Source organism: Camelus ferus, chromosome 17 (genome assembly GCF_009834535.1).
Source record: "Camelus ferus isolate YT-003-E chromosome 17, BCGSAC_Cfer_1.0, whole genome shotgun sequence".
In the NCBI taxonomy this organism is placed as follows: Eukaryota; Metazoa; Chordata; class Mammalia; order Artiodactyla; family Camelidae; genus Camelus; species Camelus ferus.
The window spans coordinates 5,327,147-5,354,909 of record NC_045712.1 but is presented as its reverse complement, the minus strand read 5'-3'; the positions used below and the strand labels follow the sequence as shown (position 1 = coordinate 5,354,909).

The following is a 27,763-nucleotide window of genomic DNA, read 5'->3' as shown; positions in this document are numbered from 1 at the left end:
CCAAGAATACAGTAGTGACCAAGAAACAAAATTACTTCCCTTTTGGAGCTTACACAATAAACACACCAAATACATCATTCAATAAATATATAGTGTAGAGTGAATTAGAGATAAATGCTGTAAAGAGTAAAAAGCAGGCTATGGGAATAGAGTCAAAGAAGGTAGATTTTAAATAGAGCAAGCAGGAAAGGACATTCTGAGGATGCGTCATTTAGGTGGAGACCTGAATTAAATAAGGGAATGAAGTAAATGAATGGCTGAGAAAAAATCATTCCAGACAGAAGGAACATCAAGTCTAAAGGCTCTGAGGCAGGGCCAAGCTTTTCCTGCTTGAGGAAGCCCAGGGAGCCTAGAGTGAGTGGGAAGGAATGTAGGGAAGAGTGTTCAGAGGAAAGCCAGAGACAGAACATGTCAATGGTAAGGTGTTTTATGGGAGGATTTTATTCTGAGAATGTTGGGAAGATATTAGATGATTTTGTTCAGAAGAAAGGTGTGATATAATTACATTGCTGAAAGATTGCTCTGGCTACTAAGTAGAGAACTGGGTAAAATAGAAGGGAGGCAAACAGGATGCAGAAAGAATAATCAGGAGATTCGTTAGTTTAGGTGATAAATCATGGTAGATTAGAGTAGGGTAATAACAGTGGACAGCCTAATGGATAAATATTTTAAAGACAGATTTGAGAAAATTGCTGACAAACTGTATGTGGGGTATGAGGGAAAGAGAAGGTCAATGATAACTACTAATATTTGAGTCCATGACAAAGGAATATTCTAAGTATTCTACATGTATTGACAAGTACAATCCTCTTGGTACCTTATGAGATGTTACTATTGTCATCATTTCCATTGTACAAATGAGAAATATGAGTCAGAAGGAGGTGAATAACTTGCTGAGGCCTCTCTGCTAGTACCTAGTAAAGGCAGAATTTGAAACCAGACACCTGGCTCTGGAGTCATCACCTTAACTGCTGCACTATTCTGAGATGCCTATTAAAAATCAAGCAGCAACAGGGAGTAGACTGTTGCATATACCAATATGGAGCTCAGGAGATAGGTTGAGATTGGTGATATAAACTTATGAAGCATTCGAATATAGATAATAATTAAAGCTATGGGACAGGATGAAATCTCCTAGGACAGAGGTTGGCACACTTCTTCTGTACAGGGCCAGGTAGTAAATCATTTAGGCTTTGCAGGCTACACTGTGTCTGTTGCAATAACTCAGCTTTGCCTTTGCAGCTTGAAAGCAGTCCTGGACAATAGTAAGTGAATGGGTGTGGCAGTGTTCCAATGCCACTCTCTTTACAAAACCAGGGAGCCTGGGGCAGATTTGGCCTCCGGTCCTAGTTTGCCCATGCGATCCTAGGGAATGAAAGTGGTTGGAGAAATGAAAGGAGGTTAAGACTCACACCGTTATTGAGAGGAAGGGCCTGCAAAGAGACAGCGAAGGAGATGGAGGAGAGGTGACAGAGGTAGGAAGATAACCTGGGGGCAGAAGTTGGGGAGTTCCCTGAAAGCCAAGAAAAGAAAGGCTGTTGATCTAAAGAGACCAAAGGGGTGTGGCCAAAGGGTCAAAGCACAGAATAGAGAGGTGGAAGGAAGTTCAGTCATTCACTCAAAGGGCCTAATTTTCATAGAAAACTGAGGCTCAAAGGGAAGAAATAATTTGCTCTAAGCCATTTCAGGATAACAATACATTTTCTAAGGCATTTATTTAAACAACTATTATGTAGCTTAGGTTCAGATAAAATAAAAACTTTGCCAGCAACACCACCTGAGTGAGCACCTGAGCAGCCCTGTTTGATACAAATATTTGCTGCACAGCTACTATGTGTCTGTGAGGGTATCTGGTCTTGGAACTATACTGCTAAAAGATGCAGTGCCTGCCCTCAAGTCACTGTAGTCAAACAGGGAGAGTAGAAAAGGAAACATATTTTTAATCACTAAGAGGAGGTCTCTGGGGTAGGCTAACCAGACTGGACTGAATTGTGGTCTGAACTGTGTCCTCCCAAAATTTGTATGTTGAAGTCCTAACTGCTAGTATGAAGATACTTGGAGATGGTGCCTTAGGTAATTGTGTTAGATGAAATCATTAAGGTGGGGCCCTCATGATGAGGCTAGTGGCTTTATAAGAAGGGGAGGAGACAGAGATTGCTGGCTCTCAGCCATGTGAAGACACAGTGAGAAGGTGGCTGTTTGCAAGCCAGGAATAGAAGCCTCACCAGGAATCAACTGGCACCTTGAACTTAAACTTCTTCTTGCTTCAGAACTGTGAGACATGAGTCTGTTGTTTAAGCCACCCAGTCTGTGGCATTTTGTTGTAGTAGCCCAAGAAATGAATACACCTGGTGTGTTCTGAGAACACAGGGTAGAAAAACCCAGCCTTATCTGGGCATCAGGGACAATTTCCTGGAGGATGAGATACCTGGTATACTCCCCCCTGACTGTATTAGTGCTCCTAACGTATGTTTCTGTACTCTCTAGTCTTTTCTTCAAAACACACACATTCTCTTCTAATTAAGTGACTGTGATTGTATATTTATCCATCCTCCAACCCCATTTACTCATCAGTTCCTTGAAGCCAGAGTGTCATGTTGTTCATGGTCACTTCTGTATGCCCTTTGCATAACAAAGAATCATTACTCAATAAATTTTAGTTCAATGAATGAATGAAGACATGAATAAATGATTCGATTCAATGATAAAATGAAGCATGATTTGGAGATAGTCAAAGAAAGAATAATTTTGATACAGTCAAGGAAACAGCTTAAGGAAAGCATGAGCATAGGATGCAACATGGTACCTACAGGAAATGACAGGTAGATCAGGATGTTCGGAACAGGAAATTGGGGTCTGAGAAACATTTATTGAGGGCTCATAAGTATGAGGTCATATTCTAAGTTATTTACCATATTCACTCATTTAATGCTCATAGCAACCTTTTGGAATAAGCAGTATTATGATCCCCTTTCATAGAAGAGGAAATTGAGGCACAAAGATGTTGAGAAACCTGCTTAAGTTTGCACAAGCAGTGAGTAGTGAAGTTGGGATAGGAACCCAGTCAGCCTCCAGAGTCTGCTGTGTATAGATGAGGCTTGAGAGAGGCAGTGACCACACTACTCAGGCCCTATAAGGCCAAGCTAAGAAAGCTGAATTTTGTTAAGTAGATTATTGGAAGTGTGAGAGCTACTTGACCAGCTTTCATTTAAAGAGAGATTTGAGGGGCTTAAAGCAGAAGGTACAATACTTCAACTGAGAAATATTGGGAAGCCTGGAATTATAAATGAGGAAGCAGATGTTATAAATACTTATGAGGTAAAATTAATAGAGCATTGTGCCCATTGAGAGTGAAGAACGCAGAAATAGGATGAGTCAAGTATGAGACTTGGAATGAGAACAGGTGACTGGGTAGATGGTGAGGCCATTGACTGAGACAGTGGGTCCAGGAAAGAAAGGTAGGAAGGGGCATATGATACATTTAGATTTGCCTATGTTAATTTTGAGGTGCCTTAGGGCATTCACATACAGATATTCAGAAAAAGCCGTCAAATATAGAAGGCTGAGATTCAGAGGAGAGGTCTCTGCTAGTTTTAAACATTTGAGAGTCATCCGCATGTAGATGGTGGTTGAAACATGAGAGCAATGAGATTGTTATTGTCAGATTTGTGTGCATGAGTATTACCTGTCGCTGCACACACAATTTTGGAAGCCCAGTCATTAAAATCTCTTCACTAGGGCCTGCTCAGTTAGCTGAATCTGCAAAATATATTACAAGATGCTAAAGTGGCTTTATTAGTTTTAGTCTCTAAATGGGTCCCTAAATACCTCAACAGGAAATAAGCAACAGAGTCTGCCTATATAAATGCCCTTAGAAAAGCAAAAATAGAATAAAAAAGAGATAAAACAGCAGTCCCTTCCCATCTGCCAAACACAAATGATGCCCAGACAGAATTTGCAATCTGATGATTTTTCAGTTCTCTATTGCAGGAATTTTTTTCTTCCACGTATGAATATAGGTTGCCTCAGTTCGCTTCAAATCTTTATCTTTGGTTGTCGCCTATGAAACCTTTATATGTGGCATTGGGAGAAGGCCTTGAAAAATTTCTTACAAGGGCAGATTTAATTAGCGTTTCCAGCTGTGTGGGACTTTCCAAGCTCCAGGCAATGAAGATGGATATACTAAATAGGAGGTTGGCCTGTCTTCATCCTTTCAAGTTTAATTGCTCTTGATCCCAGCTAAAGAAAAGTGTTGAGTTTGGGTAAGAAATGAGCAATGTTTAAAGCGTTCACCACCCTTCCATGACTCACTTCTATTTCAGCCATTTTTGGAATTAAGTGTTCTATTCAATTATTGAGATTTACACTCTGAACAAGACATGCGTACTTACAGAGAATAGGGCACTGGAACTGGTAAGGAGGATGTGGGAGTTTGCTTCCTACAGCATTGATCACATGGCTTTAATCCATAAACAAGAAGACTGAGGCAGGTCATGACAGTTTGGCTGGATCACATTAATAGGTGTCCTTTCTGAGGTTTCATACACTTAAAATCATCATACTCAGCTTCTAGGGGGGTTTCTTGGAGTAAACAATCATGGGAGTTTGAAATCAAGAGATGTGTTTAAGGCCCAAAGTAATGCTGATTTGCATGTGATTTTTGAGTAAGCCATCTAGCCATTTAGGGTCTCTGTATTGTCCTTAGTAAACTTTGAACAGTGCAGTACTCTGACCTAACATACTACAGAATCATTTGGCTATTGCTGCATAGCAATTCATCCTCAAATTTAGGAGCTTAAAAGAGCAGTTATTTATTGCTATAGTTCCTGCAATTATAGGGAAGCTGAGGACTCTTTGGCTTGGTTGAGAGAGCTTTGTGGGACAGCTCTTCTCAGCATGTCCCTCAACCATTTCCTGGAACCAACAGATTAGCCTAAAATGTCCTCCTTGTGGTAGTAGCTGAAGCCCAACAGTACAAGCAGAAACCCGCAAGCCCTCCTGAGGTCTAGGCACAGGTCAGACATATATTCACTCCAGCCTCATTCTATCGGCCAGAGCAAGTTACATGGCACAAGTCAGAGCTACTGCACGGTCACATGGCAAAGTGCATAATAGACCAGCATGCATGCCAGAAGGGGTGGAAAACTGAGACCAGTCATGAAATCTACCACATTTAGAATAACAGTTAAAATTTAAAAGTACTTTGCTAAGTCTGAAAGGCTGTTTGAATATTATATATCACAATCAAATTTCAAAGACATATAATTAATCAAATTTGTGTGCTCATCTTTTACCCAAACTTCCTGCAAAAAGTTCTAATTTTTAGGATCTACAGTTTAATTATCTTCTCTGTTTCAGAAGCAGAAGTATTTTTTCATCATCATCACAACACCTCAAAATTGTATTTTGAAAACAAAACCAAAAACTCTTGGTATTAAAACAGAAAGTTTTGTGTCTTTTAGTAAACCAATACAAGGTTGCCAAAGGATGTACAATCACAAAATCTCCTGTATCTGTTAGTAAAGTATCTGCCTGATACCTGCGGCTGACAAAATATCACCTTTCTTATTTCTTTCCACATTTTTAATGGAGAGGAGAATTGATACTCCACCCCACCATAATCACAGATGTGACAGGAAAAATTCTCTCCACTTTGGCATCCTTGCATCATTCCAGAAACAGTCACTTTTCCCTGGGTCAGCCTAGTTAAGCACTACTCAGAAACCAGCTTTAATCTGTAAGCAGATTTCTCTGTGCCCAGAGCACTTGTGGCAAGATAGGGTATCACTGAAACAGGTTAGGCATTTCTAAAGATGGCTGGGAGGAGTCTAAATAGCATTCAAATGTCTATCCCTATTCACAGCTGGCTTATCCAGGTATATTGTTAATTAAATGTGTATTTTTTTAATTAAAGAAATAAACAATTATTCAGTCAGAAAATTTCTTTATTTTGGAGTTTTAATTTTTTTCCCTGCTCTCTCAGCCTGCCTTCCTGAGGCTAAGGGATGGATATAGGCAGTTTAGCCCATAAGCATCCAGTTTTATCTGAGGGTGGCCTTGGAAAACAGCCAAATTGCATTGTTATCCTTCTGTCAATTACAAATGTGCCAGACACCCAAAGCATTGGGGAGGAAGTGCAATTATTAGAAGCTACCCAGGAGAATATGCCCAATGTCATCCCTGACTTACCAGGCGACCTTTAGAAAATCAGATGCGTAAAAGAGGGATGATAAATTGTTCTCCAGACCAATCATGCAAATGAGTAGAAGCCCCAAAGACAGAAAGAAAATAGGGCAAGGAGAATTCCAAATAAACCTTTTTTGTTCATAAAAGAAATGTCTTCTATTACAAAGAGAACCTAATCCAAATAATTGCTGGAGTCCTTCCCCAGATATTGGTCATAATTTACCACCCTCTCCCTATTCATGTGTGTTAATCCCAAATGCTTTCCTCCTGCCAAAAACCCATGTCTCTAACACCCATTCTTTCATGTGTTGGTGAAGCACAAATGGTTTCATAAAATAAGTTCTGAATTCCTGATCTCAATGCCAGAAAAATATTTGTTTTCCTTTGCATGTAGGTCTGTGGGGATCAGAGTGAGAGCAGAAATGAGAATGCGGACAAATCTATTTATACTACATATCTATGGTGATATCAACTCCTTTGGGCTGACTAGGGTCCTCCACTGAGGGGACTTTATTGTCAGAGCAGGTATTTAAAAAGGGAATTTTCCTTCATCAGCAGAGGACTTACGTTTTCAGACTTTGTGCCTATTCAGAGATACCTATACAGAGATACATTTAGTTATTAAAAGAGTCAAGTACGAAGAAAACCAACATGAATTGAGCAGTGCAAATGTATTGGCCACTTTCTTTGGCACCTTTTATATGTATTATTTAATGAGCAACAAAATGACCTAGTAATTAAGTTCAAATTTGAAGTGGAGAGGACTGGCTATAAATCTGTACCATGGACAGAGCCAGTCTGGGCCTCATTGTACCTTGTGCTCAAAGAATCTTGATAACTTAAAAAAAATGTTATGTAAAATATTGGGCATTATCAACAACACATTACCTTAGAATTCTATGTGTCATTCATGTTTTCAGACCTTCATCCTTCATATAATGTATTCCACAGTACTGCAATTCAATTCTGAAGCTAACTACCTGGAGGTACTACCCCAGGTACTTCTGACCAGCCGTTCCAAACCTGGGCGGTTCTTATGTTCCCTCCCTATGTTCAATAATTCATTCACAGGACTCACAGGACTCAGGAAACTGCTATGCAAACAATTACAGTTTTACTATAAAGGGCATAAATCAGAATCAGCCAACTGAAGAGACACATAGGTTGATGTCTGGGAGGATCTCAAATGCAGAGCTTCCATGCCAACTCCCCATGGACTCAGGGCATGTCACTCCCTCAGCACATTGACATGTTCAATAACAAGGAAGCTCCACCAAGCTCTGGTGTCCAGGATTTTTATTGGAGTTTTAGTACATAAATAGGCCTGATGGTCGTGTAGCTGACCTTAGTCTCCTGTCCCCTACTTCCACCCCTCCTTGGAGGTTGGGCAGGCTCAAATCTCCAATGCTTTAAGCAAATGTTGATCCTTCTGATGACCACCCCTCCCCCCATTCTGAGTCATCTCTTTAGCATAAACTGAGGTGTGATCCAGAGGGCTCCTGAATAACAGAGAGACTTACTGTTTGGGAAATCCCAAGGATTTATAGCCTTTCTCCCAGTAACCAAGGACCAAGAAGGCAAGTCAAATTCTTTATTAAGCAACAATTGCACACATACATTTACATATATAAATAAGTCTGTGCATGTGTGTGTATCTCTTTTATAGATCTACATATAAAATTAGGTCCTAGTAGAAAATTATCAGGAAAAATAAAGCAGTAAAGTTACTGAAGGAGAATCAAGCTCAATTAACAAACACTTAAAAATCACTATAATATTTCTAGCAGCTGAAATAAATGTTAGATATCGTTTCAGCAGTCTTACTCCATTTCATGTTTGGTGATTTGCTAGAAGGACCCAAAAGAGCAAATAACAGGTTGTATCCATAGCTGAGGTTTATTACAGTAAACTCTGCAGGGTAAAAGCAGCAGAAAGGATATGCGTCAGATGGACATCAAGAGATGTGAGGCACAGGCTTTGAGTCCTTCTCCATCTGAGGCCTCAGGACGTGCCTTCTCTCTGGCAACAAACTACAAGAACATTCCCTGAAATGTCTCTGCCCAGAGAAGTCTATTTAAGTCTCAGGTTTCAAGGCACTCATGGGGTCTGGTCCCATCAGTATATCCTGCTATGCCACCAGCCATGGCAACTGAAACTCAGGTTCCCAACAATGGGAATAGGTGCACATCACCAATCTTGATGTCTGTGCAAAGCAGTTTTGACAAGCTGTTATTGTATGGCCCATTGTTGCAGGTATATACAGTAGAAGCACCACTCATTAACATTAAAAAGATAAAACAAAACAAAACACCTTCCAAGGGCCATATTCCCAGGGACTGGGTAAGGTCATTCATAGTCCCAGGCTCTCTTGGAGACATGCAAGGAACAAGCAATAAGACCTCTGTGTTAAGTGCTCAAAGGCAGTTACCTCAGAGGAGACCTATTAACTCATGAATGGCATGGACAACCCCAAAATTCTAAGATTCTAAACAGGCAGAATCTGAAAACCAGCTGGATTTGAACAAAGTCTGAACCAGTATATGAAGGTAAAGGAATACAGTAGTGTGTAAGCAAGACAAGAAGAAAGATCAACCCACAGATCTTCTGTTAGCTGATGAACGACATACAGTTCCATCCTATGCAATTAATCTATTTCTGTGTTATTGTAAAGGTTACATAGCAAGCCATCTTGCTATCTTGCTTAAAACCCTCCAGTGGCCTCCATTACACTTAGAATGAATCCAGATCTGGCCATCAAGTCCTGCAGTATGTCCTTCCAGGCTCCCTCTCAACTTTCTCTAGTGTCCTTGCTACCCTCACAGATTGCACCTGCCACACACTCTTCTCTCATTTCCCCACTCCCACCAACCTTGTTTCCCACCAAGGAGCCTACATACTACATGTTCCTTTTCCTCTTCTTCATGACCTTTTCTTGGCTGATGTCTTTTTATCTCAGATATCTCAATTTAAATGCCACCTCTTCTGAGAAGTCTTCCCTGACCCTCCTCAAAAATAGCTGCCCTCCTCCCGCCATCAAGCTCTCTTTATCACTTTACCCAGTTCCGTTTCCTTCTTTGCACTTACATTCACTTGGCACTTTCTGACTTTATTTATGTCTGTTTATTGTCTGTTTTCCATGACTAAAATGTGAGTTCCCTATGAGCAGATATTTATGTTGCTTACAATTTGATCTGTATTGCTAGCATCCGACACCTATTAGGTGCTCAGTAATTATATGTTGAAATAGTTAATATAAGTCCTATAAAACTAGATTTTAAAGTGGATTATAGATTCTCTATTCCTGAGCTGCTGAGAACATTTCAAGCCATGTAGCAGTCACATCGTACCGTGAGTCATTGCAAGTACCATATTCAATGACTCAATCAATGTGGCTCAACATATGGTTCATGGACCACTTGCATTGGAATTGCATAGTTATCTTGGTAAAAATGTAGCTTCTTGAATCCACTACCTGAAATTCTTACTTAAGTATATTGAACTGGAGCTCAGAAGATTGCATTGTAACTTATTTTTCATTAATTCTTAAGTCCATGAAAACAGAAACCCTGCTTTAAAACACATAGTGCTAATTGTCACAGACTAATTGTCCTAGTGCTAATCAGGCACAGACTGATCCTGCCTCTGACTCTTATTAAAGTGTCGGATGCTTAAGCATTCTGAACCCCAATTCCATCTTCTGTGTACTAGGAATCAAAATGCCTAACTTGCAGCGTATTTTAAAAGATGAACTAGTTAATGCATGCACAACACTTAGCACAGTAACTGACAGAAAGTAGCTTGTAAAATAATAATTTTTAAATGACAAGCATTTCAGGCAGGTAGAAGCCAAAGCCTGTAGACAGTGAGCTCAGCCCAAATGATTAAAATAAAGAAGGACAGAAACCTGTCGCATCACTTGAAAAACACACCTGAGGGCTTTTGTATTTGGAGTACCATAGCTATTCAGCCTTCCTTTCTGTCTGTCTGTCTTGTTAGACCCATCTTATATTATTTTATGCTTATTCCTTATGAATGTTAGCATCACCTGGGTCAAAGGCCACACCCTTATACTTTACATTTCCTAATCCTTATCACACTGTACTGCAGAATCTCTTTCTTTCAGTTACCTTCACTGAGCTTCCTGAGACAGGGACATTATCCACAAATGTTTCATTTTCCTGCACATATTACAGAGCTTGACACATGGCAGATGCATAATAAATATCTACTAAATGAACGAATGAATAACTTAAGAATGAATGATGCTCTGATAAACTTTGGTCAGGACTCTCCTCTGACCTGACTGGGGACTCAACCATAAAGCCATGTTCTCAGAGTCAGTAGGAATGAGAGGAGGTTTCCTTTTTCATTTTACAAGCATTCATCCTTTCAAAATTCACCTTCTTCCAAGTTAAGAATGATAATTGAAACCCATGGTGAGAACTTGACATAATTTACTTCTTTCTAACCTAAAAATTAGCACTTTAAAATTCTAAAATCTGCCAGGCACTTTCCATGTACTGATAATACATTGATAGTGAATTAAATAGACAGAAATCACTATCTTCCCTGGATCTGTTACTCTAGAAACAAAAGAAACAACATTACGTTCTTGTAACCTGCTCATCCTTCTCTCTGCCTTAGTCCCTACCTCTCCCTCTATTTTTATCAGAGTTAAAAAGCTATGCGGGATAGCTTTGTGTCTGCTAGTTGTTTTCAGTATCTGGAACTTGTACATAAAAAGGTAAAGAAATAATCATCATCAGAAGCGAAAATACTGAGTAGCCTTTGTGTAAATCGCCACAGAAGCCTCGGGTTTTATCACAGTGTAAAATCTGCTGATGTAATGCTTGTTTGATTTGCTTAGCAGGAGCACAACATGAAAATTCCTTGAGCAGGGAAAACAGCTGGTTTGCCAAATCTGCACATTTGGCTCTACAACTGGCTCTACTGGTAGCTCCAGGCTAGCAATAATTTTTCCTGACAATTTACGTGCTGCTGCAGCCCAAGGTGTCTGAAATGAAGTCTTTACACACACAAGGAAAAGAACTTGGCTCCACACCCCGGTCAGAACTCTGCTTTGAAAAGAGAATTCACACTGATCCATGGTAATGTGATAAGGTTGTGCTTTTTCAGCACAGATTTGTTTGCAAAGCCCATTGTTTTATCTGAATTTATGTAAAATATAATGTCAGTAATCCATATTGTTTGTGTTAATACCGTTATTCACGTCTCAGTATCATGCCCACGTTAGCCGCTTTGTAATCCGGAACCCCACACACACACTAAGACAGAGATAACCGTGGAGGAACACGGTTGCATACAAATTGTACTGTGCTGGCAGGGAGTCCCTTCTCTGCTCCTTTCAGACAAAGCATTTTAATTCCTGAGGTTTTGTTTTGTTTTCTAAGGAAAAGACCAACAGATCATTTTCTTGGATTTCCAAATTTCCAACTGCTAGAAAGACAGATTTCATCAAACTAATTAAAATTCCTTTGTGGCTAATCACTTTGGGGGCTCACTTAACTTCTGGAGAATACTTAAATAGAATTTTAATTTTATCTGATTTCACTCTAAAATGGAATTAAATAAGCAGTATTTGAAACCAAATATGAGAATGGTATAGGCTGTCACAGAGCTTACATTTCATTTTGTTAACAATTGATTTTCCATAGGTCCCAGGGTACAATGTGTAAATACATCACAGAGAGATATAAAATAAACTTAAAAATAATTGAATTTTGTAGAAATTCCCTAGAGTGGTAAAAATCTCTGACATCTATTAAAATTCAGAGGTTGTAAAAAGCAATCAGAATCATCACAACTGCCTTTAAGTTGGGAGAAAAACAAATCATACTGTGGGAAACCCTGATAAGAAAGATTTTATCATTTTTTAAAACTGGAAACAACCACAGATTTACAGAAAAGTTGCAGAGACAGTAACAGAGAACCTTTTTCTGAACCATTTGAGAGTAAATTGCAGACTCTATGTCATAGTATTACCCAGGATCCTATAAACAAAGATGTTCCCCTACCTCATCACAATACAACCAACAAAAGCAGAAAATTAGAACTGATACGTTAATTGCCATCTAATTCTCAGATCCCATTCAGATCTCAACAATTGTCCTTTAGAGTAAAAAGATCCAGTTCAGAATCACAAGACACATTTGGGTGTCGAACAGTCCCTCTGTCTTTCCTTGAATTCATGACCTTGATGCTTTTGAAGATCACAGGCCAGTTATTTTGTAGACTGGGGTTGTGTGATTTCTCATGATTAGAGTTAGATACACCCTTAGCAGGGATGTCACTGGAGCAATGCTGTGTTTTCTCCTTGCATCTTTATGTAGCCTGTGATTTCTTTTTGTCTCATGTTTGTTCCTTTGATTCTTATCTTTAGAAGGTATTTTACAGGTTTCTCCAATGTCAGGTTACACTCTTTCTTTTTGTAATTTATAATCATTTTACTGAGAAATACTTAGATATTGTATAAATAGCCCATTCCTTATAAAACTCTCAATTAACTCATTTATTTGTTTATTTCTGTGTAATGAGCTCATCATTTCCTGTTTTATTCTATTGCTTACAATCTGTTGTTAGGTTTATTTTGGTGCCCTATTGTCTCATTTTGCCAGTGCAGATTCCTTATAGCTATCTTCTGCACTCTCTTGAAATATTCCCACCATTTTTTGAATGTACCCATGTTTTCTGACATCAGGTGTTCCAGGATCACATTGTACTTTCCCTCCTCAGCCTTCAAATTAGCCATTTCTCCAAGATGCTCCTGAATGTTATTTAAAAGTCAAGATTTGGGTGCTAAGTGTGCTCATTGTTATTGGTGTGTCACTGTTTGCAGGTCCTGTAATTTAAAGAGCTAGACAGTATGTATGTATACACAAAGTACATTCACATCTGCATCTTTATTTATTTGCATAGCCATCATATATATGTTGAAAACCATGAGTTCATAGTAATACCTCCAACTTCGATCGAAAACTATATAGTTCAGTCTAATTATCTTCCTTATTTGTATCCCTCTTTCTCTGGCAGTGAAAAACCTGGCTCTCACTCATCTTAATTACTTATTTGATCAGTCCTCCTGTATCTAACTAATATCCTGTATTGGCTAGCACCCTCTCCTCCACACAAATGCCCTGCTCAACCCACCTGGACTGGGACACCTAATGCTTGGTGTCCCTTTATGTGAATACCCTCGTCATGCAGCTGGGCTCTCAGATCCCCACCCGGCCACTCTGCTGCTTTGATGCCTTCTTACCCCCGTCAGGCTCCAACAAGCTCCACAGAGTAGCCCTCCTCCGTAGACATCCAGTTTGCCTTGACACTCTCCACTGTAGCCCCCTCCCACTTATAGTATACTTACTTCATTCTACTGTACCTAAGTCTTTAACACTGAGTTGTGCTAGATGAGAAAGGAAAGGGGAGGGGGAGGAGGGATAGAAAAAAAAAAAAAAACAGAAAGGAAAAAGAGAAAAGAAAAAGCTAAAACATCTTATAAAGTTCCAACTTATCTCTATTGTTATATATTTTCAGTATATAGTATAATGTTATATTGTATTCACACACCAAACTTGTCATGTATAAAACTTTGGTAACCTTGGATATTTCCATATATTCCTAAAAAAAGCTTGTGTGTCTTTTTCTTGAACTTGCAGCATTAATTCATGTTTAGCTTATCACATTGCTCTTATTTTGCCAGCTTAGTGTCAAGAAGACACTCCGATGGTAGAGATCAAGGTTCACTTTAATAATAAACCGTGAAAATATGTTGGAGGGCATCAGAATAAGGCTAAGGAATTATTCAGACATGTCAATATCCATATCCATAGTCCATGTTGATATCTATCTTACAAATATCAGGGAATGAGTCTTCATTTTCCAACATTGGTTGATAGTCATGTGTAAAAATAATAATACTAATTATTATTATAATTAACAAGCAGATATAGCCATGATTTACAGCAATCTGTCTTATTTTTAATGCACATTAACATTTATAAAGCAATTTATCATGTCAAACAAAGCTATAACATTATGGAATGGGTCATTTAGTATATTACAGCATTTTCTTCTTAGAGCTTAGAAACTATTAAGATACCTTCTCAGCCAGCACTTTTTATTTTTGTAGAATCCTTGTTTTCTTTTTTTTTTTTTGCATTTCCAATGAAGTATATCTATTTCAATATTTAATCACTGTCTGAATTTAGCAGCTATAGAAGATTTATGATCTTATCTCATTTCTTTATATTTAGAGAGTGTTGGTTTTTCTTCTTCATGAGTGCCTATGCTGAACAAAAAAGGAAGAATAATAAAATAGCTAAGTAGAGAGATGGTATATTCTATTTAACTTTCCTAGAGTGTTGGATTATTTTAGGAGGAAATTACATTCTAATTTGATTAGCGTCAAGTCCAGACCACCTTAAAAATGTGATTATTTTATAAATTATAACTATTTTTCACAAAGTCAAGTTCTTGATTTGTGATTTTATTGTACTGGGTTTGGAAAGCCTTACTAAACATGTAATTGGAAGACAAAAGCTCAAATCCCTAAGCCTTTTTACTGCAGTAATGTTTTCATTCCAATTTAAACTAAGTTCACAAAAGACCTCTGTTCCTTCATAAACATGGAGAAGATAAGTCTATTGAAAATGTGTTCATAGAATTAAGATGGTGGCAAAGTCATCCTCCTTCTCAATCCGTGTCTGGCAAGTTTAAAGAATTAAACTCCGTCATTGAGAGCATTCAGTCATCTCTGGCCCTCTGCTGTCCCCTTCACAGCTACCTGGGCAACTTTTGGATTCATTAGCTACATCTCATCATATCCCCCAAGAGACCAGAATGTCACTGATGAAGTGATAAAATAGCATTCATCAAACGTCAGTGTTTCTCTCTCCAACCCCTGAGACAGTAGCGCCTATATCTGTGCATATGTTTTCTGCACTTTCTTGTTATTGTTCCACTTTGATGGGTTGTCTTTTAAAACTCAAGACTTACAAGACTTTTCCCCCACTCTATCGCTTTCCTTCAAATCTTCTAAACTGATGCAAAATTATTTAGCCACATCACAGATTTTGTTCAGTATTTGCATTGTTGGTGGTGTTGGTGCACAAAAACTGAAATACTGTCTGAGAAGGTGCTTTGTAAAATGATGGGGCCTTGCTAATCTGCAGCAGTGAGTGTGGATTTGAGGTAAGATTATGGTGCTCTGCATTTGGTGGGCTTAAATTATCACTTCCTATTGAAACCGTCAATGATCTCAATTCTCCTAGGTTCCCTAGCTACCTTCCCCTCTTCCCCTTTCACTGCTTTCTCTAAGGAGGAACTGAAACTTACTTCCCATCTTTCTTATTTCTCCCATCAAGCACTTGTTGAAATTCATCAGTACTGTGACCCATTTTCTTGGAACCCTCTTTTCTAAAGCTACAATCAGGTATTATCTGATGGTGTACTAATGGATGAATGGATACTACTCTGTTAATAGGGTAAGGAGCAAAATGACTCTGCCTTAAATGAAAGGAGGGACCCTGGCGGTGGGCGTTACATAAGGCGGGGTAGACTAGAAGGCCAGCACCTAGAGACCGAGATATTTTTGGTAGACTCAACCACTCTACTAGCAATCAAAGCTGGACCAAGTAAAAAAAAATATTTCTTTTTTTTTCACATTAAAAACTAATATTTTTCTTTCTTTATGTTACAATAAAAGGTGTGTAACATAAAACTTACTATCTCCGTCACTTTACGTGTACATTTCAGTGGTATTAAGTGTCTTCTTATTGTGTAACCATCACTCCTATCCATCTTCAGAACTCTTTTCATCTTACAAAGCTGAAACTCAAAGCTAACAGTTTTCTTGTTCAACAGAACATATGGTTGTGTTCCCAGCTGAGGCTGTAGAGGCAGGCTGCCGGGTTCAGGGCCTGGCTTCCCGCTTTTGCTAAGCTGAGTGACTTTGAACAAATTAATCTTTTTTCTCTCAGTTTCCACACCCACAGGATAGAGAATCAACAAATAGGAAGTATAAGGGTAATATGAAGAGATTTTTTTTAGTGACACAACTGTTATTGTTTAACAAATCATGGAGGCCATGGGGGAGACACTGGAGCAAGACTGTCTAGATCCAAATCCTGGTCCATCCACAGCAACATGTAAGGTGTTACTTTCCTCCTCAGTGCTTCACTTTCTTCATCCTTCATCGGTAAATCTAGGGTTATTAAATAAACACTTACTCCATAGGCTTACTAGAAGATTAAGGAAATATATGTAAGAACAGTTTAACATCATCTTCCCCATTGTAGGAGCTCAGTAAACATTAGCTATAACAATAGAAATACCTATATTCAAATAATAGTATTACACTACATTAATCAGTGTACTCACATCTGTACAACAGAGAGAATGAATATTTCTACTTAATGCATCACATTATGTCTTGTAGCTCGTGCTTCTCACTTTTGAAAATTTTTCTAAAGCAAAGATCAATCAAGTACACAACTCTCTTTTTATAGTAAAAGGCATTTACAAGAAGAGCAATATTGATGAGGAAAAAATACAGGTGAATTCATTCAAAATGCATTAATTTCAGAACTGGTTCTGAAAGTGTTAATTTTAAGTCTTTTTGTACATGTGTGGTGTTCACAGGTGGTAAACGTGGCTTTAATCGAAAAAGACCACATGCAACACATTACAGATTCTCTGCCAGAATGAGTTTGGCCAGAGTAATAATTGAAGCATTAAATTCTGTTAAAGTATTTAAACAAGGAGGCCATTAAACCAAGGTGGCTGTAACACCTCAGTAGCCTATGTAAGCGAACCAAAACCTAAGCCAGAGTCCATGTTCTTGAGTCTCAGAAAGGGAAACTTAAGAACAACCAATCACAGCCAACTAGGATTCCCAGCTAAGGCAACCACTTAGCCTATAACCAATCAAATAATATTTTTTTTTTGCTTTGTTTCAAGGTCTTCTCTATAAAAACTTTGCCCCCAGCTTCTCTTGGTGGTGTGCTCCAAGTCACCTTGGTTTGTCACTGCCCTATTCAGATGCTCGTATAAACGCTTGACAGTTTTAATGTGCCTCAGTTTACATATAACTAGTGCTCATACCTTGTTTGAAAGCAATGTTTCTCGTGACTGAAGGGCCAAAAGATATTTCTGTTTCCTGAAAGTACGTTATGACTGCCACCTCCCACTTTCAATGAAATATTTGCCACTGACATGAACCAAAATTTTGTTTTGTTTGTTTTTAAGTTTGAGTAGTGGGATGGAGAAAGAAAGGCCGTCTTGCAGTTTGAAGGATTTTGTCAAAATTAATTTATCTATAGTCTATATACAGATATATATATATGTATATAAAAATATATAATTTCCTGTTAGACTTGGGAAAATAAAATCAACTTTTATTGCTGCTGCTACTCAGTAACAACCACTCAGATTTCTCTTACCTCATACTCACTAATCATTTCTAGTGGACTAGACACTAGCTGTGTTAATCACTTTACCTATATTAAGTCATTTACTTATCGTAAGAGCCCTCTGATGTAGAATCCATTACTACTTCTAATGTACAGATAAGGAAACAAAGGAATAAGAATTAAAGCATCAAACACCTTGCCCAAGGGTCCCCATGATACAAAATCAGACCATCTATCTCCAGAGCATTCTAATGCTACTATTATTCTCTGTATTAAAGTTGGGGCATTTTGAGAGAAGACATTTTCTATTGTCCTTAAGAATTTTTTCCTCTTATTTCTTCTAGCTGGGCAAACGCACTGTATCTTCAAGAGTTATGTGCGCATGTGTGTGTATAAAATTTATAGCTTGAAACAATGATGTCGTCTGTTTGCTATTCAATGGTATGTGAAATCAGCTGTCTGTCTTGGTCTAGTAGCTGAGACACAGGTGCTCATATCACAAATAAATAGTGGCACAGATTTAATGGGCACTTAAGTTAGCAGGTAGTAGGAAGAGGGGAGGAAAGGTGGACACACTATAAATTGAATACCTTCACCCTTAGCAGAGGTCTCTGTTATCTGGAGTCATGGGGTCATGGAATAAGGCTGCTGTTCTTTTCGTTTTATGAAGGAATGCCTCTGTCTTTTTCTTTATTTTCTTTTTTAAGGTCTTTATTTTTCAGAGCATTTTTAGGTTTTCCTCAAAATTCAGAGGGAGGTACAGTGACTTCTCCTGTACTTCCTGTTCCCACACATGCATAGTCTCCCCTACTGTCAACATCACTCACCAAAGTGGTACATTTTTTACTGAAAATGAACCTACATTGACACACTATAATCACTCAAAATCTAGATTACTTCAGGGTTAACTTTTGATGTTTACATTCTATGGATTTGGACAAATGTATGATGACATATATCCGTTATTATATTATCACACAGAGTATTTCCACTGCCCTGAACATCTGTGCTCTGCCTATTCTTCTCTGTCCCTTGCCCCCAACTCCTACAACCACTGATATTTTTACTGTCTCCAGAGTTTTGCCTTTTCCAGAACATCTTATAGGCCAAATCACACATGTAGTCTTTCACATGGCCTTCTTTCACTTAGTAATATGTATTTAAAGGTCCTCTATGTCCTTTCATGGTTTATAAATCATTTATTTTTAGTGTTGAGTAATATTCCATTGTGTATATTTACCACAGTTAATTTTTCTACTTACCTACTGAATGACATGTTGGTTGCCTCCAAGTTTTGGCAATTATGAAAAGGCTGTTATAAATATTCATATACAGGTTTTTGGTTGGACATAAATTTTCAGCTCCTTTCCAGTAAATACTAAGGAGTATGATTGCTGGATCATATAGTAAGAATATGTTTAGTTTTGTAAGAAAATTCTGTCTTCCAATCTGTATCTTTCTTAATGTATGACTTTTAATTGTACAAAACTGTGCAAAATAACTCAATAGCCAAAAACAATCAGACTAGAAAATGGGCAGAGGATATGAACAGATATTTTTCCAAAGAAGACGTACAGATGGCCAAAAGGTACATGAAAAGATGTTCAACATCACCAATCATCGAGGAATTGCAAATCAAAACTTCAGTATCACCTCACACTTGTTAGAATGGCTGTTATTAAAAAGACAAGAAATAACAAGTGTTGGCAAGGATGTGGAGAAAAGGGAACCCTTATACATCGTTGATGGGAATGGAAATTGGCACAGCCACTATAGAAAACAGTATGGAGATTCCTCAAAAAATTAAAAACAGAACTATTATATGGTCCAATAATTCCACTTCTGGGTATTTATCCAAAGAAAACAAAAACACTAATTCTAAAAGATACATGCACCCACATGTTTACTGCAGCATTATTTATAATGGCGAAATGAAAACAACCTAAGTGTCCATCAAGGAACGAATAAAGAAGATTGTTATATATGTTTATATATGTATACATATAAAATATAAAATTTAGCTAGAAGTAAATCAGAGAAAGACAAATATGATATGATATCAGTTATATATGAAATCTAAAAAAAACAAGCAAACAAACAAAAAAGTTTATAAATATAGAGCACATACTGGTGATTGTGGAAAGGTGGGGGTAGAGAGTGGGCAAATGGCTTAAGATCAAAAGGAACAAACTTTCAGTTATAAAATAAATAGATCATGGGGATGTAATGTACAGCATAGTGACTAGAATTAATAATACTATATTGCATATTTGAAAGTTGCTAAGGGAGTAGATTATAAAGGCCTCATCACAGAAAAAAATGGGGAAAAAAGTATACCATATATGGTGACAGATGTTAATTGGACTTACTGTGGTGATCATTTCACAATGTACATAAATATCAAATCATTCTGTTGTGAACCCAAAAATAATATAATGTTATATGACAATTATACCTCATTTAAAAAAAAATTGGCAGAAAGGCCCATATTAAGAAAATTATGAAATTTTATTAAGGAACTTAAACAAAAGATGACTTATTTTTTTGGCTATGAATTCCAGTATTTGTTTACTTTAAATAATATAAACGTTTAACATATATCTAATTAAAACGTCAATTTTTTAATTGGATAAAATTAGAGTTTTTTAGAAGTGCAAACATTTGTCCCTATTTCCCTGGTTTTAATCCCTGGTTTAACAAGAGTGTCAAGGTGGAGTTGGAGGATAGAGCAGCATCTCTTAGAAACTATTAGTGTCTGCTTATTTCTGCACAAAAGTATCTGTGAGGTTCACCCCATTGGCGCCTATGGCCTTATGGCAATTGGCATGACTTTGACAGATTAAAGGAAAGGACTTCTGGTTGACAAGGAAACTGAAGTTGGTGAAGGCAAGCTACACAATTTCAGCCTGTGGGTTAATTCTAAAACTCTCTCACCATCAATGTAAAATATTTCTTCTATAAATTCCCACATACAAAGAAACGGGAAATGGAAGGAAACAGCCTTTTTCAGTCAGGGCAATTTGTTAGCATTGCTCAAGTCTGTGCAAGAATGTAAACTAGCACTTTTGTGAAATGTCTTCTAATATATTCAAATCAGTTCTTCCAAATCCTCATGTTCTTCCAGAGCTGATTTAGTTGCACATGGCTCCTGGGAAAAAACCAGGAGGAGGGTTTGTGAACCTCATACATCTGTAATCCAAATGATAGCAATTTAGTGTGAAATGTTTGACAAATATTGGCAGACTGATTATTTACCAAAAGCTATTACTGCTTTTGGGTCAAAGGCAGGGATTCTATTAATTAAATTGGAAGACAAAGGCTTCATTACCCTGCTATTATTAAAATGTGAGTAACCACCTGTTTTCTTGCATTTAATCTAATCCAAGGCTCTCATTAAAAAATAACAAAAGCATTGTAATTAAGCTGCAACAAAATGGGAATTGGCTAGTTCTATATGTGCCCTATAAATTATCAAATATTTGATGTAATAGAAATGTGAAAGCTTAATTTTTGATGGTTATTTATATACTTACATGTGAGAATTCATTAGGTTAAAAAAAAGCTATTTAATTTACAAAAGCCATCATTTGTCCTTATTTTAATCCATTTTGACTAAATAGTATAATGAAAATAGCTAATATTTATTCAACACAAAGGACAGTCATGTAAAAACTTGACAGGAATAAATTTATTTAATCCTCAAAACAGCTCTATGAATAGCAGTATTATTAGCCTCACTTTTGCAGATGATGAAACTGAGGCACATGGTAACTAAGTAACTTGTCCCAGGTCACACAGAAATAATTATCAGAGAAGAGGTTAGAAACCCTGCCAGTCTGACTCTTAAGATTTCTTTCTTGACTTCAAGCAAAATGTGTTATGCATTCGACAAATATTTAATGGATTCAATGACTATTCTCTGACTATGGAGTGGGGGAATGACAGTTGTTAAAGTCATTACTTGAGACTGTTTAAACCTCTGTTGTCGACATAATAGTTTGCTTTTTAAAAATTGTATAACCATATTTTATTAGGTTATTGCCTGTGCCATGGTTTCTAAAATGCGTAACAGGGAAAACAGTTAAATACATGGGTATTAAGTTTCACAAATGTTTGAGGATAGTAGGGGCTGGATATTGGGCTAGCCAGTCTTACTCCCTTTTTTCCTAAATACTCATTTCTTAAGAAAACATTGGTCTCCTTTAAGCAAACAACTAGAATCTGAATGAAGAGGAATTGTAGTGAAGCACTCTTAGAAGTGCTCTAAAGAAACCATATCCTGTTGGGAAGATAACTTGCACATGAGCTGTCCAGAATTTCCCTCCTACCACATTTAATCTCTAATATCTTTGACAAACCCATCTGGTCTATAAGTGCACTTCCTCATAGTATAGCCCATTCCTCTTTGAAGAGTTCTAATTATTTTAAAATATTTCTTAAATGAAGCCAAACACCCCTCCCTCTAGTTTCTCCCTGTGCTGGAGATGGTCTCCATGAGACCTTCCTCCTAGTAGTCATACCCTCATGTAATCTCCTCCCTTGAGTGTGGGTGGGACCTACAACCTCTAACCAAAATAATTCAGAAAATGGGGTGGGATGGCTCTTCTGTAGTTATGTTATGTATTATTGTAATATTTGTCTTGCTAGAAGACTCTCCTGTTCTGGCTTTGAGGAAGCAAGCTGCCACGCTGGGGGTGCCCCATGGAGAAGGCTCCATGGTGACTTTTATCAATAGCCCACAGGAGATCAAAGTCCTCAGTGTCCAACAGGCTGAAAGGAATTGAATTTGCCAACAAACATGGTCTTGAAAGCAGATCCTTCCCCTCTGAGCCTTGAAATGAGACCCCAGCTCTGGACAGCACCTTCATTATAGTTCGTGAGAGACCCTGAAGCAGGGGGTCTAGTTAAGTTGTGCCCAGATTCCTGACTCACAAAAACTGTGAAATAATAAATATGTGTTGTCTTTAGCCACTAAATCAGTGATAATATTCTTATGCAGTAATAGATAACTAATAAATTACACATCGGCATTTGAATGTTAATTCCCCTTAGAAGCTTCATGAAAAATAATTAAATTATGCCAGTATTATCAGTCTTACTACAGTAACCACAGGGTGCATCCTCTATCGATTACCTCCTCTGCCCCAGACACTTTCACTTTACTAGGTTCTTCACACAAATTACCTCATTCGTCCTTGGAACACCTTTATAGCAAAGGCTTTATTATTTCCACTTTAAGACTCTGGGGCTCAGAGGACATTAGTAACTTGTCCAGGATCACACAGCTAGTGTGTAAGGGAACTGCATTCAAAGACAGTGTGCACTGCCCTTTTCACCGTGCCACCCTGCTTCCTATTTTACGTGGTTAAAAAAAATAGTGTTTATTAAAAATGTTTCTCTATGGAAAATATGGGTCTAGGACTCAGACAGCTACTAGCCTCTGACAGTCATGTGAGAGCATGATGGATTTGGATTTGGATGGTTTATTTCTCGCCTCTCCCATTCTCTCACCAAGTGTTACCTACTATAGACTAAACTCTTCTAAGACTTCAGCCACTTTTACCATTTCATTTACAATGTGCTTTTGAGTTATTTTATTTCCTATGCCTTCCTCTCAGTGTTTTCAATTTAAAAAAAAAATTGTATCCCACTTACAATGTGGTATCTTCACAAACACATAAGATATTCTTTGCGAAACTAATAGAAATATAAGAACTTGCCAAAATCACAATGAAAATCATTTTCCTTTTAAAAAATGGCATACCAAAGTAAACATGAATAATATGATTAATAAACTTTATAGGATTAATAGGTAGATCTGGATTTTTTAACTCTCAAAAAAGATATAACACATATTTTTAATCATGTGAACCAAAAAATGCTCTTGCATTAGGTCAAAAATAGATATCTCAGTTTAGCCTCCAAAGCAGAAATTATAGAGTTTAAATAATTGAATCGAGGTAATGAAGTTAAATGGTTAAGAATTAATGAATAGCCAAACATCATTCCTTGAAAGATTATAACAAGCACACACTTCTAAATAAGTCTTGAAAAGAAATATGAAATATATAGATTTTCCTCTACTTATGATGTGGTTACATCCCAGTATACCCACGGTAAGTTAAAGCAATTAAGTCAAAAATGCATTTAATACACCCAACCTACCAACCATCACAGTTTAGCCTAGCCTTTCTCAAACAGGCTCCAAACACTTACACTAGCCTACAGTTGTGCAGAAGCATCTAACACAAAGCCTATTTTGTAATAAATTGTTGAGTATCTCATGGAATTTATTGAATAATGTACAGAAAGTGAGAAACAGAATGGTTGGATGGGCACAGAGTGGTTGTAAGTGTATCAGTTGTTCCCCCTCATGATCACGTGGCTGTCTGGGAGATGTAGCTTGCTGCCTCTGTCCAGCAGCACAACAGAGTATCATATTGCAGTTCCTAGCCTTGGAAAGGATCAAAATTCTAAATTCCAAGTACAGTTTCTACTGAATGCATATTGCTTTTGCACCATCGTAAAGTAGAAAAATTGAAAGTTGAACCATCATAAGTTGGGGACTGTCTTATAATTGGAAATGGTTTAGAATGTAGTTTTAAAGACACTATATCGAGCCTTGCAGAATGAAGCCAAGGTGACATCAAGAGAAACATTTATAAACTTAAGAGTAAACACAGATAATAGAAAAAACTAAAAGTAAATGAACTAAGCATACAGTTCAAGAAGGTAGGAGAAAATCAAAGGAAAATCAGAAAAATGGGGGATGCATTAATAAATGTAAAAGCAAAAATAATAATACTATGTAAAATGGGACACCACCCCAAAATAAAAATAAAATAAAATGGGACACCCCCAAAAGAATATGAGGCAACAGCTGCACGTTGACAAGGAAAAAAATATCAAGTATCTCCGTTCAGCTTCTGAATTTGCTGGTGCCATTGTCACATTTCTGTGAAATTTCAAGAACTGCTGTGCTATATCTTGTACACAAAAGCAAGGACAGTGACCCCTCAGCTGGTATTTCTTGTCATATTTTAATATCAACATATGAAGAAGGCTTAGAAAACAAGTGTTCTGAGTGTTAATGACTTTTAAACCCTGGGGATTCCAGTTGTTAAAGCCCCTCCTTCATTATCAGCCATGGAAATTAGCACTCTGAAAGAATTTTGAAAACCAATTATTCTTAAGTTTCATAATTATAAATTGCAAAATGAATTTAAAAAAATCATTGATCCAAAGGTGTTTCCACAAAATACACTGGTGACATTAAATGCATTCATGGATCTATTTCCTTTCTCAAAATGTCTTTCTTTGAGCCTCTTTTATTCCTATAGAGACATTTCACTTTAATATGGAAGTCACATTATGTCTCATCAAGAATATTTGCAGATGATTGTCTTCATTTATCAGAAAGCACATATTTAAATAGTTTGCAGCATTTCAGCTTTCCTTGTGAAGCAAAAGTATTCATCATACTAGTTAAGGCTTATATTACCCTGTAGCAAAGCAATTTATCATATCCCTACATCAGCAACTTCTTTGATTATTAAAATTCTCTTGCAGAGGTACACTTAGGAGCATACCAAGCTGCATTCTATTGAATTTTCTTTATTATTTGACCTGTGGTGCAGGGAAACTGTATATTAAGATACATGATTTGAAAACAGTAACAGAAGATGCAGAACCAGATTAATTAAGTTAGTATCGGGAAATATTTTACCAGAAGTTAATACACTGCATATACCATGCAAGCAACCCTTACGAAGCACAGGCATGAATCATTTTTTTCTCCTTTAGAGGTGATTTTTATTTCCTGAATTCCGGCTGCTCTAACATGATTTTTTGAAGCTCTAGAACCATCAGTTCAGTCTTTTTTTTTTTTTTTTTTTGAGCTTGTGAAATACTTTGTTTTAACACCCTCTAGTTATTTTAATTTAGTGTTATTAATATAGACTTCACTGACTTAGGATTTGTGTTTATTACAAAACAGCTCGATGGAAGTATATTTTCACATTCTTTGAAACATAAGTTTTTAAGGAAATAAACAACATACATCAGTTCAGTCTTGAATAGTAATTATAAATAGGGGGATGTGTAACTGACTCAAGTTACTAGTGACCACTCTCTTCCATAGTTGTTCAACTGTATTCAGTTATTTGATTGGATGACTGAATATGGCCTCACTAACATGCCTGGTGGTTGGCAAATCATCAGACAAGGGTGCCTCATTTCCCCTTTGTGTGGCCTCTCTAATAGCCTTATTTGGGTTTGTTTACAATATGATCTCAGGTTCCCGAAAGCAGCCGAAAAGAGCAAGCCCTAATGTGCAAGTCTTTCTGAGTCACTCCTTGTATCACCCTCCTGTTAACCTACTGGAAAAAATAAGTCACATGATGAAGCCTAGATTTTAAGGGTGAAGAAATAAACTCCACCTCTTGATAGGTGGAGTGGCAAATAGTCCTACAGAGGGGAATGGGGGATTATTATAGCCATCTTTGAGAACAATCTATGATACTTCTCATTTCAATTGAATCAGAATTTCTGGAGGTGGAACATAGACAGTGATGCTTCAAGAAACATTTTAGGTAACTCCAATGTGCAACCAAATTGAGGACCAGTGATTTTTGACTCATTAAACTACAGATTTGTGAATCCCATCCCCAGAGATTTTCATTCAATACCTCTATAGTGGGGGCCAACATTTTGCAGTTTCAGCAAGCTCCCAGGTGATGCTGATGCTACAGGTCCTCTCTCTACATTTAGAGTACGTTAATTTTAGCCGTGGTGCAAAATTAACTCTCTCTGTCTCTCAAATGGTTTCTTTCATTTGTTAGGATCTCTCTTCTTAGTTTGTCAGTTCTACTACAAATTAGAACAGTTGAACCTCCCTTACCAGACACTGGGACCAGTCTTGTCCAGTGGTGTGGGGAAGTCCAAGTCAGTAGTTCAAAGTTGAGCATCATGGAATCCTTGATCCCATTTCTACTATAACCTTTGCCTTGTTGCTTATAATGCACTGCACAACCTCTTCCCCTTTATCTTACCACTTGAGATCCTGCGTTGATGTTGCTTTATTCTTGGTATACCTGATCCTTACCTCTGTTCCCAGCCTAGGAACTGGGATCATGCCTTGTTCCCCAAGTTCATTCAAAGAACTAAGCCTTCCCATTTACACTTGGAATTCTTCCTGTTATCTCCTACAAGGTACACAGACACAACCTGCTAACTGTATATTGTATTTGCCTTCTGGATTCCTTCTCTGCATGTTGATGGTCTCTCCCTGCAATGGCTATTTTCCATTTCTGTCTTTAGACTCATACTCCCTCTTTCTCTGCTCTTTACCTGTCCGGAGTGGGTGATTGCTTGTGTACTGCATTTCTGGGCTCTCCTGTTGGTTGGCTTCCTGTACACCCATGATTCTCAGAGTAAGGTCCCTATATCAGCAGTATCACCATCACCCAGGAACTTCTGGGTGAGAAATGCAAATTTGGAGGCCTCACCCCAAGGCTCGTAAATGAGATACTCTGGAGGTGGGACCTGGTAATCTGTATTTCACAGGTGATTCTGAGACACATTAAAGTTGGAGAAGCAGCGCCACAGGGTTTATCTATGGCAGGCACTGGCAGGAGATCTTCATGGAGAGAAAGAGAGTAATAGGTTTCTTTTTCCTATGCTTGTTTATTTGGGCTGTATTTTTCTGCCAGAGGCTGCGTGCTTCCATAATTGCGGCTCTTGTCTTTTCTTGTGCTGCTGCATTGTTGTGTCTCACTCTCCTCTCCAACACTGCTTCCTCCCCTCCTCATTTCAAGCTCAAGTGTGCTGATGCTGTCCTACCACTTCTAGGCGCTAGGCCTGAACATCCATTGTCATTTCTTTTAATATGTCTACACATCAGTAAATAATTCCTTTCTTAATGTTATCTGACTGAACTCTGTTTCCTATTGGAACTTAAGTTTAGATAATGTTGCCTGTAGATTTCTCCTTCCCAGCCTTTCTTACCCTGAGTCATCCTTCCAAAGGCCTATCCCAGACCATAATGGATAATGGAGTTGGAATAAATGTCATTTACTTAAATGTCTGGTTTCTTACAAAGGCAGTATCAAGAGCAGGAAGTCATTATCAGGTCATTATACCAGGAATTCAAG

At 37.7% G+C, this 27,763-nt stretch overlaps 1 pseudogene; it reads right to left on the bottom strand.

Annotated features, from left to right (window-relative positions):
- The window catches only part of LOC102512791, a 43,678-nt pseudogene extending 16,645 nt beyond the window's left edge, over positions 1 to 27,033 (bottom strand).
- Between the last annotated feature and the right edge of the window lie 730 nt (positions 27,034 to 27,763).